This window comes from Melozone crissalis, unplaced genomic scaffold (genome assembly GCF_028551555.1).
Source record: "Melozone crissalis strain CALT ecotype California unplaced genomic scaffold, PUWL_Pcris_2 ptg000018l_1, whole genome shotgun sequence".
NCBI lineage: Eukaryota > Metazoa > Chordata > Aves > Passeriformes > Passerellidae > Melozone > Melozone crissalis.
In genome coordinates, this window is record NW_026535796.1 from 42,169,236 (window position 1) to 42,186,355 (window position 17,120).

General features: G+C 40.4%; 1 protein-coding gene across 3 annotated transcripts in view; it reads right to left on the minus strand.

Moving 5' to 3' along the window:
• DICER1 (dicer 1, ribonuclease III) overlaps window positions 1-11,274 on the minus strand; it is a 63,049-nt gene extending 51,775 nt beyond the window's left edge. For 2 of the 3 annotated variants that reach the window (XM_054275257.1, XM_054275255.1), the window contains exon 1: window positions 11,021-11,128. The gene's annotated coding sequence lies outside the window, so the exon portion shown is untranslated. Of the gene's footprint in view, window positions 1-11,020; window positions 11,129-11,241 lie in introns of those variants that run through there. The other variant, XM_054275256.1, reaches the window with a different exon arrangement.
• Window positions 11,275-17,120: the final 5,846 nt, after the last annotated feature.

Consider the following 17,120-nt stretch of genomic DNA (forward strand, 5'->3'; position numbering starts at 1 on the left):
TCCCTTATGCCAAATGTAGATTACAGTTCAGGTCAGTATTACTCCAATTTTCTACATTAGGTCTGCGAACACAATATAGTGATGGATACTCTTAATTATGTGGGTTAAAAAAATATATGTAAGTTATTCCTGCTCATTGAATGCTAACAAAAGCTCTAAAACCTGAAATAAGCTGCTTTGCTACAGCAATCATCAAAAAAAAATATTTGGGAGGCATGAAGGTGGAGGTAACTTTTTACCTTTAATTTTCCAGAATGGAGTGAGAGCTATTCCTGCATATATACAAAAGCATTCCCAGATATGCAAATGACAGGATTGTTCCAGACATTAAAGCAGTTGTAAATACTGGATATAGTATTTACTGAATACTCATTTAAAATTATTATAGAGGCAATTTAGAAGGAAAGAGAAACTAAATTATTGTTAATTCAATTTTTTATATTATTATCTAAAACTACTCAGGCCTGAGAAATAATGTTTTAAAGGAGTTAAATCCCTGTAAATAGTGCAACTGAAGGTTTCTGACACTATGCTGGGTTCTGGAAGCAATATAACAAAGTTACTTCAGTACTAAACCTGTCAATTAACTCTTCCGCTAAGCACAACTCAGAATTAATTTATTCCAAAACTCATTTCCATTCCAGTCCCTGTTTGTATTATTGACACAATATTACATTAAAAAAGACACACATATGTACAGGACCCTAGTCCACAGCCATTAGCTGAAGAGAGTTCCTTTCTTCTGTAGTATTAACAGACAGTCCTGTAATTCAGTCAGTTGTGAACTGCATTTCAGAGCAGAACACAAACATACAAGTTTGAGTAGAGACTCCTATCAAAAACAACAGTGCAGATTTTGATGTATTCAGGATTACTGGCTCCACAAATCCTGGTTTTTAAAAACCAGAAAATACAAAGTGAAAGAAAGAAATCCTTCCTGTTCTTACCACATTAGCTGTACTTTGCATTGATGTTGCCAAACCACCAATTATTATGCCTGGTATCATCTAATTACCAGAAGTACAGTAGCTTGATTGCAGCAGCATTCAGTAGCCAACATGCAGCAAGTACGAGCAAAACCTCTGAGGTGTTTTCTTAATTCAATAGTTCTCAATTTTCAGAAAAAAAATGCAGCCAAATTCTGTGAGGCTGCCTAGCAGCTGCATCGGCAGAGCCTGGACTACCCCCCTTTCTGCTGCTGCTGTGCTCAGCTCCTACTCTGGATATATACCATAAGAACACAGCAACAGCCTGGCAGGCACATTCCTGGTGACTGACAAGGAATGACCTGGAAAGGACAGAAGAATGAGATAAGCAGTAGAACACATCTCCTCCATTCTGAATGGGGGAAACAAAATTCAAATTCACATCCCAACTCACACAGTTATCACTGTATCACTTCTCCAGTGTGGGCAGCTCTGCACATGCATCAACTCTTGCACTTAATGATGAGCACTGCATTAAGAGTACTTTCTTACCCACGTTTATTCTCACAGTACCCTGCAGATGACCAATTCCAGCAGGTGAGACTCTGTTTCTCCAGAGGTCAATCAAGCCCAGACTCTCTGAAGACATCCATGAAGGAGCACAGAAGTGAAGGGCAGCAGTAATGAACACACAGTCAGACTAGACGGATCAAAAGAAACAATGAGAGCATGCAAGCGACTAAGAACTTGAATTAGTTATGAGGGAATAAGGAAAGGTGCAAGATTCTAGAAGCAAACCAAAAAAGACATAAATGCAATAAAAGATTTGGAAAAGCAGAGATACTTCAGATTAAAAAAAAAGAAAAAAACAAACCAAAACCCCCAAAACCTTACTGTAACTCTTTATATACCAAATAATTTCTTTTATCAAGAAGGAATAATCAAGCATTTTAAAGTTAATTACTCCACCATTAACATGTCAATACAGCAAGTCCAGTTAAATCAGAGGTATTACCATCCCCAATTTTGATGCATACTGGTAAGCATCCCAGATTTATACTAGGAAAGCTTAAATCTAGGGTTATTACAAAACTACCCTATTAGTTGGGAAATTACATTGGTTTTATAGTTTTCCTTAGAAATGACTGCATCCATATTGATAACATTTAGGCTGATTCACAACACAGGCATCTGACTAAGTAGAAGAATAGCATCACAGCCATCAATGTTGCAGCAATCACACCATTAATTAATTGTTATACTGAATTATGTAGAACAACTTTCCCCCTGCATACTCTGGTGTATTTGGAAAGAATTTATAACTCAATTAATGCAGACTTATAATACATTGATAATAACAGAAGTTGAAATTATTCAGAATAAATATTTAAATACAAGTGACTTTCAATTTCATTGACTAATCATTTGCTTTCATCAGCTAACGAGCAGCTTATTTGAGTAGGCATACATAGATGCATTAAGATGCCTAAAGAGGCAGATAATTGATGACTTCCAGAATGACTTAAGCAGATTACATGCCTAACTTTCAATGGAGATTTCTCTCTTCTTCCTCAGCACTGCTTTCTCAACACTGAACAGGAAGTCTCTCACTTCTCTTTAACTAATGATTTTAAGAATTTACCTTTTTCATAATTTCCTAATTTACAATTCAAGCTACTTCAAATACATACTAAGACTGGTGAAAAAAAAACCCCCAAACCACTAAAGCAAAAAAAAAAAAAAAACTCCCAAAAACCAACATCTAGGCTTCTAAGACTTGAAATAGGAAAGTAGTTTTGAAATAAAATTTTAAAGGTATGTGATTTTTAAGTTAAAAATTAAGTTTGACCTTGTTGCACAGACAAGATGCGAGAGAAACTGAGACTAATTAACTAAAGCAATGAAGTACATTGAAAAGCAAGAGTGCCTCAAATCCTTATGAGCAAGCTGTCACTGAGAAGAGTAACCTTCTTACTCCTCTTTTAGTAGGATTAAGTATGTGGCATGTGCAGAGGTTTTACATCCCATCATTTCACCAGATCGGTATTTCACTTTTACTTCCTCAAATATGCTTATAAAAATCTGCAGCTGGTTGTACAAATGTTTCCAAAACAATCAGAGAAGAAATAAATTCCTGATGTAAACAAAGCACAGGAAAGATTCTTTTCATTTTATCACTTTTTTTTTCATTTTCACTCAGCAGCAAGACAAAACACTGTATAATAAAGGCTTCCTGGTGACAGCTTACCATGCATTTAGTACAAGCACTGTTACACCCCCAAAGCATCACCCTCACTCTCTCTTCAATCCACCTGCTGCCCCCACAACTGTTCCCAAGTCATCTGCGACCACAGCCGAGTCACACTATAACAGAACAAAAGAAATCACACAGAATAAATTGTTTCTTAGATGAATTAGTCTTGTTAAGTGTTCTATCTTGATTACTGCACTGATTATAATTACTTTTATTAAAAAGTTGTTCGTATCTCAGAATAGTACATGCTAAAGAAGTACTATTAGTAACAACTAATGAAGTTGTTAATACAATTGTTTTTTTATTTAATTTTCATAGCATAATTTTCCTCTCATTTAATTCCTATCCTGGATTTACCACAACTGATTTTCATACACAAACCCACAAAACTACTGTCATAACACACTTGTTTATAACAGCAGCTACTAACAGCAAGAGAGAAAGTAAAAACTTGAGAAAAACATGATACAATTATTTTAATTAATTGGTGAGAAGTAGTAGTTTGAGATTAGTTTTCATGAGACTGTAGATCCAATCTGATGACAACCTAGTGCTCAATGAAGGAGCCCCACTGTCACTGCTCCTTCCCTTCTCTAACAGCTTTGACACTTGTCTGACTTTCTGGCAGAAAAATAGCTCAGGACAATACAAAAAAATACCAAGTGGTATTTTTTTCCCTTGACCTAGGCAAGTTTTCTAGTGGCTCAGCAAGCTGAATGAAGTAGTTGATATGGATCAGAGGAGTATTAGAGCTGCCATGAGGAAGAGGTTGCCATCCACTTTGACAGCCACTTGAACGCCTTCATTACAGAAAACAAGGAAATTGGATTCAACAGGTTTTTGACTGTGCAATTTAAAATCAGACACCAGCTTCTTTTCTCTATTGCCAACTGCTGCTGAACTGTGTTACAGAGATCAGTAAAAATTCCAACCCCAAATCTTCTTCCTGTGTGGTCCAAAATTATTTCAATGGTGCCAGAGGAAACACCTAGAGACAGCAGACTGCAGTACAGGGATGAACCGATAAAGGGTTTGAACAACTCCTATCAGCTGGCAATGAATACATTGGTAGCACTAGTGGCACACTACTCCAAATGCCTGCCAGAAATCAGCACCTGCTTCATCCTTATGCCAGTCACCACATGCCCCAAAATTGTCCAATAATTCCTTGCAGATCCTCATCAGCTCAGATAACAACTGGCCAGTAGAGAGTTTCAACGAATCGTGCATTTTGTCACTAAAAACTCATCCTGTACTCAGTTTAGGCAACACATAGTCATTAAAGACCATTTTCCAGATAACTTACTATTAATCAAGGCAGGTTTAACTTCTTAACTTCAACACAGCAAAGCATTAACTATGCAAAGATTACAACAGGGAAAATTGCTCATCTCCTGGAAGCTGATCATACATCTTTCAAAGACCCACGGAGCTCATAAATATCTTTGGCATTCCTCCAATTCTTTTTTCAATTAAATACTTGAAGATAAAAATGCTTTACTTTCCTAAAACCTACACACTTTCTCCTCCAGAGCTTCATCACCCATCATGCCTCAAACCCATTGCTTTCAAATCCCTCAGTAGGTGGTACAGCCACACTTCTGTAGTGTAAGATTTAATTAACTCAGAGCCTTTGTGACTGATTGCACAGTAAACAAATCAACTTATCTATTCACTATATAAACCTATGGATAGACTGGGTATACATTTCTGGAAATACCTGGATATGTTTTTATTTTTTGATTTATAATCTTTGAAAGTATACAGACAGTTTCTTGCTGCCCTATCACTCACAGCTAGCTATCTTTCTTTAGAGTTTAATATTCTTTAGGAACAATGAAGAAAAGAAGAACTTTCCTCACACGCTTTTTTACAAGTTGTAAAAAATTGTGAGGCTGTCCATGAGACCTTGCTGGCAGTAACTGTAGAAATAATGAAAAAGATAACAAAGATAATCCCATGGCTCTCAGTAACAAGCTTCTGTCACTTCCCCATTGTAGTCTCTGCCACTCACGCTGACTCTGTTCATTAAACTGGCAGAAAACATTCAGATTCCAATTTTCCTCTTACTTTGTTTCACACCAACAGCAAAGTATAAGCAGCAAGAAGAACAAATGACAAGAACACACACATCATCCTGAGGACTCAAAAAACACACACCAGAAACACAGGTTTACATGTGTGCTTGTTTGGGGTATTTTTGTTTTAAGAAGCAGTATACTTTTTTATGCTCATTATCTAGCTCCAATAGTAATTTAGTTCCTACAGTCTTGGAGGTCATTGAGATAGTACTCTCTAAGACAGCAAGAACCATGAAAACTTATCTTCAGTAGCTGGGGGCAAAGGGAGAAGCATAGATTTTGAAACAAATTTTGAAGTTGTTAAGAAGGGATATGACCTCTGTTATGTAGCAAGTTGACAATATGGGCATTTGACTTCAGTTGAAAGATGGCAAAGGTTGTGTTGTAAAAAAAATTGACCACACTTTTGCTTGTATTGTAAGCACATTCATTTTGTCTTCTTCCAAAAACAAAGCTGGTAGCCATTGACCATGAAGATATAGCAAAGAACAAGTTTGCCTGCTCAGAAAGACGCAGCTTCAGTGAGGAATTAAAAGTCTTACTTAAGATTGATCCCAGACACTAATATCCCAAATAAAGAAGATACACTATAAATGAATATTATTAATTCATAAAGCCCCAGTTAAGAAGTAAGATTCAATACATTTAAATGTTTTAAGGTATGCAGAATATAAATATCTGAAAAATGCCTTTTATTTATGCACTTGAAAGTTAAACACAAAAGAGGAGGTGAAAACAAAAACACCTGAATTAACTTGACGAAATTTAGTGAGAGAAGTTAAGTCTTCTATGGTTTGAGTGCTGTCTAGAATTCAGACCACCTCTAGAAGTTTTTACTAAAAACTACAAGGCAACCTCACCTTTGGATAGCTAAGCCTTTTTCATTCATTTCTGCTTGAACAAAAAATGCAGAGCAGAAAGATCATAAAGGCCAGTAACAGTTCAAAGAAAGCTGTAAGGAATTTGGTCTAGATCAGAAACCAAGGAGACTTTGCAAACGAACGAGAAACATGAATTGCGAAGGTAGCCAGTCCAGACATGCTTGCATAGCTAAACCACCTCAGTGGAATCAAAAAAATGAACTTTAAAAAGCAAAATGTATTTACCTCACTTCCTAAGAAAAAGGGATTTATGCAATCAATAACTGGGCAGGCCTAAAACTCCAATTCAGTTTTCAAAAACAGAATCATTAAATTCTTATATTTAAGACCAATTTCTTTACTGCTACCCACTACTTACTAGCATCTCAGCCGAGGAAAAGGCTGCTACATGGCTTGACAAATTATCAAGAATCAGAATCCAAAGAGGACACAGGCATCAGAAATCAGGTTTCAATAACTAACAATAAGGGGTTGGTTCAAACATGCATTTGGGGTTGGGGTTTTTTTATGTTTGTGTGTGCATTTAAACAAATGAAAAAACACAATGATACTGATATTTAAAACAAACAAAGAAATCCCGAGGCCAGCTTGGGTCAGTCCCAAACTGACCACCTGTTTCCAGCAACCAACCCTTCAAGTCAGAAACCACCCTGGTGCTCCTCAGATCTCTCACACTCATTCAATGAACCCAAAGGAATGAATCCTTTATGAATAACAGAATATTTAAAACATGGGCAGAAACTGATTCTGCCAGCTTACATCACAGAAGTAGTGAGTCACTGACATAAAGAGAAGAATGCACAGCAAACCAAGATTTTCTACTACCAAAGATCAAGAGAGAACTCTGGATTTTCTGTCTTGGTAAGAAGGAACTCACTAGTAACACCCATGCCAACCAAAACACAGATCACAAACTGACAAGTGTATTGCACTTCAAGGAAGGACCACAACAAGCAGTACTGAAGTCTCGGATCCAGGAGTATTTACAACAGGAGAAACTGGAAAATATTGCCCTTTCTTCTCCTTCCCATCAGAGGACAGCCTTTCAACACCTCCAGCTGTGCAGCAAAGCAAGTAAATTCCTTGACACGAGTTTCAGTTCTCTGCTTCTTGACTGCATGATTTTGAAGGTAACAAATATAATGGAAAACTGATTTAACTAATGCAGTCTGCAATACAGAGCAGAAATAACAAGGGAATTCCAAATATACTACTCAACATGCATTATGTTACTAGATAAGCATGCAAGAACTATCAAAAGTTTACCTAATATTATTATATGGCACACATTAAAGTGGGCACTACTTTGTTCTCTAGATTAAGTCTTCTAGAATGTTTATTTTAGTAACAGTCCTAAAGCCACCATATCCCCCCAGTCAATACAGTTTAAACACCAAAACCTGAAATGTCAACAAAGACTGTAACTTCAGCTAAAAAATGAACTTTTATAACAAGTTTCTTCTCTTCTGGTTTATCACAATACATAAGGTACTCACAAAAGGCTAAAGGATGAAAAAATAGATGTCAGGAAGGTGTAAAGCAAAATCATGCCTTCTGATCTACTCCAACTATTCTGAGCCTTCAGGACATAGCATTCTAAAAGCACATTCCAAACATTTTACAGAAGCTCCTGTTTTGCACAACACTCTAATTATACTTTTACTTTCTTTAAAAGTAGCACTTCCTAAAAATATCTATATGAATAAAACCAAACTTCTATCAGTCTGAAGAATTTATTTGAACACATGGAAGTGATGGGATACAGATGGTTGGTCACAGTCAGGCACTGGGACACAGGAGCCACCTCGCTGTTCTGCCAACAACCTACCAGGCTCAGCATACCCCCTAGTCTGTCTTACCTACATGAGAGGGAAAAAGGCCAGAGAGAATTATGGACAACAGAACAATCTATCTCAGAATGTTCTGAAGCTCTACTTGCTGCCTGATAGCGATGCCTTTTCACTGGCCCAAAAATCACAAACCAGACACAGGTGACAAAAAGGGGTCACCTTTACAAGGGTCCTTATGGTGCACAACATGCTGGATGAAAAGTGCCAAAGATGCACACATAAAATAAAGCAGATACAATTTCTGTGTGTTTAGAAATTAGCATCACCTACAAGAATCCCCAATTAGAGACACAGGTGAGGAGATAACTCCCCCCTGGTTCTACCCTTTCAGATTCTGAAACTCCTCCATGGATAATAACTGAACTTTGTTCATGAAAATGTGTCTGGAGAAGTCATTTTGACCACAGTTCCCAGAGGACCTAACCTTGGACCCCCAGGGCTTGGTGCTACTGGGGAATTTCTTTTGTCTTTCTGTCCAAAGGAGTAGGTAAAATACCAGCTACAAATATAATAAAAGGCTACATAGCTACAAATATATATGTAAAGAATATAGAGAATATATAAAAGCAAAAAAGGCAAAAATTTTTTGTATCAATAGATTAACCTATGCCCCAAAATAAAAACCCTGTCTGTAGTCTTGGTACTTACTGCAATGCTCATTGACCCTAAAGCCCTAGAATCCTTTTCAAAAATCTTCCTGAATTCTTGCTCTCACTTTTATCCTAGAGCTTATCTGAAGAGAAATCAAACTATTTCAGCTGTTTTATCCATTTTGCTAAATAACTCCTTGCTCTTTTAAGAATGCATGTGTTTTCATTTGGTTTGCAGTAATTTGCATTCAGTACAGACCAATGCACATTTAGTTAGTTCATACTGAAAGCCAGAATAGATCAGATACACTCAGACTCTGAGCACCTGTGCTGAAGCAAATCCATACACTTTGCTGAAAAAGTGGCAAAGTACTTTGCACATTTTTGAGGTGGGAAAGGAGAAACATGTATTGTCTCCAAAAAAAAACCCAAAAAACATGAAAATACATCTGTTTTTGAATGGCAGGTTTTAGGTTTTTTCCATTTGTATGCTACAGATGAACAATGTATTTTTAAGAAGAAAGAAAGAAAAAAGTATAACTTCTAGAAAAACATTAGTGTAATGTAACAGACAAAACAGCTTGGTTGGCTTCCCCCTACCAGTAACCAGTGGAGGACATGTATGGAGCTGTGTAATTGCAGGGCAGGCAGAAGTACCTTCCAAGGACCAGCCACCTTGGTGTTTCCAAGACTGAAAAGATCCTCTGCTTTTTAGAGCCTGGGATGAATTTCACTACAAATTAATTGTTTCAATTGTCTGGTAAACTTCTGGCATTCCAAATAGACTGATGCACCACATCTGTCAGTTACACACAACGTAAAGGAGTATCACATTTGTGTTCCGTGTGTAGGATAGAGAGATCCTTCAAAAACAGGAGAAACGAGCAAACAATCAACATTTCTCTCTTCTACTTTCTTCATGACTCCCTCTGTGATGTTTGTTATCCCTTCACTGGTACGTCCTTCCTCATGTGAAAAGCCCTAGTCAATTCTCCATCAACACTTCTCCTAGCCTAATACAACCTTTCTAAATTAGAAGGGAGATAAAGAGAAAATACCCAAACTCCATTTAATATTAAACACATGGGCTGAGAACAGGTTTATACAATCACATACTGATGTCACTGCCTTCTCAATTAATTGCTAAATCTCGCATTAACTGCTTTGTGGCTGCCAAGCACTGACCTGCCACTTTCACAGAACTGAATTACCAGGATGCTTTGAAGAAGAGCAGTAGCTAATTCAGGGTCAACGCTTCTGAATAAATATATACATATTTCTAACCCTACCAATTAATAAAGTAACAATCCAATTATTAATCATGTAAAAAAAAGCACCTTCCAGCTGAAAACTGCTAGTAGCATCTTCAAAGCTCATGGACCACAGTGTGGAGATAGACAATAAGAAAGACTCTTCAAAGAGAGGAATAGTTATGAAATGAATTTCAGTTAGTGTCTGTATGAACTTGCTAAAACAAGCACCACCTCCACCTACAGAACACGCACGTGCAGTCAGCATTTCAACAGAGCATCCAGAGTGGCTTATTTAAAGAAAACACATAAAATACAGTAAAACAGGGCAAACTGAGTGTCTGCAGAGGTAACTTTTGATTAACACGTTAACGGAAAGAAAACGGAAGACAATCTTCCAACCTACACACTTTCACCACTTGAGCCAACCACCTAATTTGAAGACCAAAATCTTAACATCAAAAATACTCAAAGCTGATCTGAAGTGCCAAACATCCTCTGGACTGTCAGCAGGTAACCGAGATTCACTATTCACGTTGAGAGTCACTTTTATTGAACACTAAATTCTGATTAAACGTAATGCACACAAAAAAACCCCCTCTTTTTTTATTAGATATGAGTATCACCCCTATATTACCTAACACAGCAAAAAAGTCCTGTGCAAAAATATATGTCTCTTAACCTCGCACTTTTCACGCACATCCACACAGCAGAAGGTCTGCCTTTAATCACGCTGCCTTAATTTACCCTGGCAAAGGACGGAAAGGAAGCAAAGAAGAGCCAAGACGTTTTTATACCGCCTTTAACATCAGCACTGCTGAGTTTAAACTCCTTCACCACCCGCCACTGCTTTCCCCGCACACGGCGGGAGGGCCCCGAGCCCCGGGAGGCTCCGGCGCTGCTGCCTGGGGGGCGCCGCTCGCAGACAAAGCCGAGCGGGGCCGCAGCAAGGCCCGGCCGAGCGGGCCCCGCCGGCGCCGGGGGAGCTGCCCAGGCCGATCGGGGGCCCGGGCGCGGGCGGCCGCTGGGGCGGAGGCGGGGCAGCACTGCCCGGGCCCCGGGAGGGAGGGACGGGCTGCCGCCATCCCACCCCGCTGGCGGCGGCGCCGGGGCCGCGGGAGCTGCGGCCAGCGGGCGCGACACACCCGCGCTCGGCCGCCATGCAGCTCCCGGCGCGCCATCTCCTACCTGCTCGGACCGGACCCAGCCCGGCGCTTCTCCCTACTACAGGCCGCGTCTCATTGTGCTCCCGCCGCCGCCATTTCCCCGCCGCCGCCGCCTCAGTCCCCGCAGCTGTCAGGTCCCTCCATTCACCTGGGCCCGGGACGGCCTCCCCCTCCCTCCCTTGCCCCTGCGCTACGGCCGGCGCTACGCAAACGGAGCGCCGCCCCCGCCCCTCCCGCCCGTACCAACGGGGGCCGCCCAGCGCCCGCGGCGCAACCCCGCTCCGAGAATTCCGCCCTGCGCAGTCCGCACGCTCCGCATCCCCACACGCTATGAGAGGACGCAGGCGATTGGTAGCCGCGGCCGGGTAAAAGGTGAAAGGTTCGCTCGGCGGCCAATGGGAAGGCGGGATACAGCGACTGCCGGAGAGCCGCCGGCGCTCACGTGCGTGCGCGCTCCCGCCCCTCCCCCGGCAGAGCGGAGCGGGCGCTCGGCCGTGCCCGCGGCGGGCGGGTCTCGCGCGCTGGGGCGGGGGGCGCTGAGGCGAGGGCAGCGCCCGCCATCTTGGGCGGGAGGCCGAGGGTCGGGCCTTCGCTCCGTGTGCCACTGAGGGTCACGGAGTGCCGGATCTGGGGGAATAGGGTTGTTCTTTCTCACGGCAGGCCGTAGGGGAAAAAGGTGATCCCTTTTGATGATCCCTCCCTCAGCAGCGCTGAGCTGCTGCTCTATCTCTATCTCTATCCTACCTTTCCACACTGGTGGCCATTTCCATAAGTCACCTCCCTGCCACGGGTAAATAGCCACTTTTCCACTGGGGAGCCTTCAGTCCTTGCTGGTGCAGGGCCCAGAAGTGGAAGAAGAAAGGACAGTTGAAGGTGGTTCGGTTGCGTGGGCTCCCAAGGCAGCATCGCCTTCTGTCACTGCGTGAGGCAGATTGTTGCCTGGCTGGAGCACTGGTCTCACTCCAGTACTTTGGCAACACTCCATTGATCTAGTAGATGTTACTACTAAATATTTTTAGAAGTGCCCTGAAATAGCTGGAATTAAACAGCTGGTGTAGGGTAAGGTTTCGCCACCACCAAAACCCTTCAGGCAGAAGTGAATGAGTTACATTTGTGTTAAGCCAGGGGACCAAGTGAGAGTCTCCTGTGATCTCATGTGCTTGCACAAGGACTGGATGTTGATCGACCTTGGTGGCCTGATAAAGAAGATGGCCATAAATGCGATACCACTGCTGGCCAGCCAGTGCCCTTGTAAGCTGTGTGGAAGGCAGTGTGTTTTCACTGGAAGATCTGTCGCTGGATGTCCAGCTTCTTCCTTCCATCTGCACTCTTCCAGGGACTTGCCATTGTAACACAACCATTTTAACACAGCTATGCCTGTAAAATCAGTATGAAAAGTAAAGCTGACTAGAGCACTCCTAACGTTCATTTAAAACAATCTGAGTAAAATTACTTCAGATTCAAAGTGATCTAGAGGCCTGGGGTATTATCAAATTAAGTATTTTCTTGGCACAAACCTCTGCTGCGGTTTAGAGCACAACTTCTCAAGTGCCTGCCATTCTGTTGTTAAATGTTACAATACTGGGTATTTTTATAGGATTGAAAGGGCATCCTTCTGTTTTTTTATGGATGGAAGAATAATTATATCCCATGACAAAAGCTGAGGAAGAAGAGCAGCTGTTCTGTCTTATCCAGTGGGAACTGTCAGAGCATATGGGTCTATTTTTCCAATTTTAGCTGAAGTACTGAAGGAAATTGGCATTCTTGATTCCTTCTAACATGAAATAGAGCAGAAAGAAACCCTCCTTAGTGCAGGCCATGGTTAAATAATTAATTTTATCCATTTCAAGTAGGTTCAAAGAGAAAGCAAGCAGAATACTTAGAAAACAAAATAGGCAAATACCAGGAGAATTCTGGAAGTTATTTTCTTATAAAATTGGGTGTCTTTCTCCACAGCTATTTCCTCCTTCAGCCTGCTGGCTGACAGGAGTTTTTGATCTAAAAGCACAGGATAAAATCTGTGCTGTTCCTTACAATCCTGTCCCCATTACCGTCTCTCTATTCTAAGAAACAGATATTTGATGTCATATATTTGTGTAGTCAGACCTAACCCTCAGAGTTTAACCCTAAATAAAAAATTTACTTTCATGTTGATTTCACAAATTCCTTACAATGATTTTTAAAGTGAGATGAACTCGTGGGATGTGAGATGCAACTGAACAATTCCACATATTTCAAACTGGTTGGGATTCAGAGTTTGGTAAAAAACCACACAACTAACACTAAAAACAAAACCAACAGACTGTGGGATGAAAAGGACACACTGCCCAACTATTAAAATCTGGGAAAAAATAAGTTACAATGTACCAAGTAACAGCCTTCCCCATATCTTTAGTATTATAAATACTGATATTTACTCTATGGGTAACTGTTGTTAGACAACAAGAAAATAGAGACATTTATCTCCCTTTTTAATAAAATTAGTAATGGATGGTGAGTGGAGGCTTTTCTGTTTTTTTCTATTGACTAAGATTAAAGAAAGATTCTGTTTGGGTTAGAAAAGAGGAAAACTGACATTAAAAATCACTTTGTCACAATGAATTGTCTTTGTTCATGCTGCAGAACTCTCCAATCGCGCTGGTGGAAACCAGGCATTTCAGTTCCACTCACATCAGGGTCTGAAACGGCTCTGGAGAGATTCCTTGCTGAGACAATGGTGACCTCTGTTGTTCCCTGCTGCTGGTACCAGCCGCGGTGCCCTCCTGTCACAGCCTGGCTCAGTGAGGCACTGTGACACAGGCTGCCAGTCACCGAGGCAGTGCGTGCCCAAGTGTTGCATTCTAGTTTCTCTGGCCAGGACAGGATGTGTCTATTCTGCACTCCACTTGGGAAATTTTCCTTGAGGTTTTCTTCTCAAGAAGTCCCCAGTCTGGCTATCAGGTTTTCCAGCTCCTAGCTGAGAATCACTGCTGGAAAGAGCAGTTGAAAACGTTTTAAACCACACTGCTAATGATAACACCTGCAATGTATCATGAGAAAAAGCTGCAGGTATGATTATAGAGAAGGAAGTTGGAAGAAAGAAAGAAGATTCCATTTCTAAACCTGAAGCTTAAATTCTAAAAAGGTGTTAGGTTGCATGAATCTTTGTCTCACCCTAGAATGCATTAAAAAAAAATTGGCATGCTTTCCTACTTCAGTGGCCCAGACTTTGTAATTCCAGGGATATTTTCCTTAGTGCAAGAGAAACTTCAGTAATATTTTCTTTTTTTACCTCTTTAAATTATTGACATGAGCATATGAGCTGACATCATTTGGAAACTGACTCCTCTGTCTCCTGGCAACATTTCCCAGGCAGAGTTCCCTGCTTTTTCCTTGGATTTCTTCAGACTGATGATCTCCTCCATCATCTTCTACTTACAGTCTCTAGAGTATGTCTACCACAGTGACACATCACTAAAGAAACTAAACAAATTTAAACCACTGGTAAGGAAGAAGGATGGAGAAAAGAAATGTTCTGTTAGGAAAGAAATCAATTTTTGACCCCCTATAGCCACCAGTGGCTAAAAAACAATGGAGAACAAAATTTGTCAACTGCAAGATTTTTATTCAGCTCTGAGCTTTGAATTCTGTTAGCTGTTCCGGAATGCCTCACAAAGAGAGAATATTTTTAAACCAAAATTGGCTCCCAACTCCTCTAGAAATAATTTCTGGCTTTTTTTGATGCCATCAAACCTACAATGAGTTTGGATGCTGTGATTAATTTTTCCTATAAATTTGGAAATATATCAAAAGTAGTAAAAGGAGGGAGTCACGAAAGATGTTGGTGTGACTAAAAACATCTCCTGGACATGGGCAGCAAGAAGAAAAGTTTTGCCCAGGTTTACTGATGATGTTAGCCCGTGAAGAACTGAGCCCTGCACTGTTTCCTTTCAGGTTTGTGCCAGCAGGGAACTAGAGGAGCAAGGGGGAAAGGCTCTTCCTTTCTGCCTTTTCTAAAAATGAGTGCAGGGTTTCCTTTTTCCAGTCACCTGGGACTTCACCTCATGTTTTTTTTTACTGAAAGAGGGGAGCAATTTCACAAGTAGCTGCAATGGCACAATGCAAAAGATCTGTCATACAACAGTTAACAGAAATTCCTAATGTCCTTGAGATATACCCTTGTTAATGCTCATTTATGCCTGAGAACCAAGAAACACCACTTTACAATGTATAAATCTATATGTATGTCAATTCTTGTTAACATGCAGAAAATACATATCAGCAGTGATAAATCTGTTCCCCAGGGTACAGAGCAACCATAAAAAAGAAATGAAAAATAATCAATTCAAAGTATTTACAGCAGATGGAGCTATAAATTTTGCTTTGATCCTGTGTTATATGATATTCCAAGATAAAGTGTGGTTTGCCAAGGACTGTGGTAAGCCAGTGGTACTGTCTCACCAAGGAATGGAGTTAGTCACAGAAGGCATCTCATAAATTGTGCAATTAGCTCTCCTGGAAATAATCCTTGTAACATCAGTAGAAATAGCAACTCAAGAAAAGATTACCACCATATATTGGTGTGGTCATGGAGAGCACAGCTCAAGTCAAAGGCTTTGCTCTCTGCACCCACCAATTTGAAGGTTCTCCTGCTCCTGCTGGCTTTTGTTTAGTGACTGGGTAAAACAAGCCCTGAAGAGAGGATGAAGGTTTCAGTTTACACTACCAACAAGAAGATGTGTGATGGCCACAGGTGAACCTTGGCAGGTCTGGGCTCCTGCACAAGCCAAGTGCATACTCAGTGTGTGGAGGAGCTCCTATCTGATATGAACCCTGTGCTTGTCTTTGTTGCTGCCAAAATCCAGATGGATCCACTTTTTCCAACACTGCATGTGCATCATCTTCAAGCTACAGTAATTGTGATTACAGAGCAAGGATAAGGGAGATTATTTTTGAGTTTCTGTCAGAATTACTTTTATCCCAGAGTAGTTAAAAGAAAATCAGTCCAACGTTTCCTGTCTTACTATGTTTGAATTTGAACTAAAGTTTGGATCTCATACCATTGTGAAAGTTTACTTTGCTTCCAGACACACTTGCACCCCAGTGCATTTGCAAATTCCACTAACCACAGTGTCAGTAGCAAAAAAAAAAAACCAAACCAAAAACAAACAAACAATAAAACCCACCAAACACAAACAAACAAAAAACCCCAAAAACAAAACAAAAAAACCAAAGCGTACTTAGAAATTTAAAAGTTTTGGTAATGAAAAGTGGTAGATGCCCGGTCCTTGGAAACATTTGGCCAGACTGGACAGCTCTTTGAGCAGCCTGATTTGATGGAGGTGCTCATGGCAGAGCAGGTAGACTGGGTAGGTCTCTTCCAGCCCAAACTGTTCTATGACTCTGGAAATCTACATTGCTAACAGGACTGGACCCAAATATCCCAAATTCTTAACAGAAGCATGAATATTCTCTTGCTTTGTACACTTGGGTGTGGGGGAGGGTGGTCCAATAGGCGGGCACAACTACTGCAGGAGTGGTTAGAAGCACTTTGAAAACATGTGAGATGATTTGATTTTTGTAGAAGGATTAGAGGAATATTTATAAATCCTAAAGCATGATACCCATTAACCTTTTAGAGAGGAAGCATTCCTATACCTTTCCCATATGCTATTTCCTTTCAGTGTGTTTATCTAATTCAGACATATTTTCCAGGACACACATCATGGGGCTGATTCTGCTGTATTCCAACTCTATTGTACTATATTTTCTTTTTTTCATAAACTACAAAGGGAGTTAAGGTGTAGGGGGAGGTGCATAGTAAATATGACATGGTACTGCAGCTAGTAATTTACTAATCCCCAATCTAAAAATATATATAGAAACAGCCCAGATAAATAAATTGTAAGAACAGTAAATAATTAAGCACAACGGTTTTTGTAACCTTTCCCATGGCTTCCTTTTATAAGGCCATTTTCTATACATTAATAAATTAGAAATTCTTCCCCTTTATAAACAATTTAAATCCATTTGTTTGTTGACCAGAAAAAAGTTTAGATTTTTCCTCCAAAATGAAAAGTCGCTTTTTGGGCAAGTGGAAAACAATGCACTTTATGGATTTGCAGTCTTTACTGAGGTCTTCT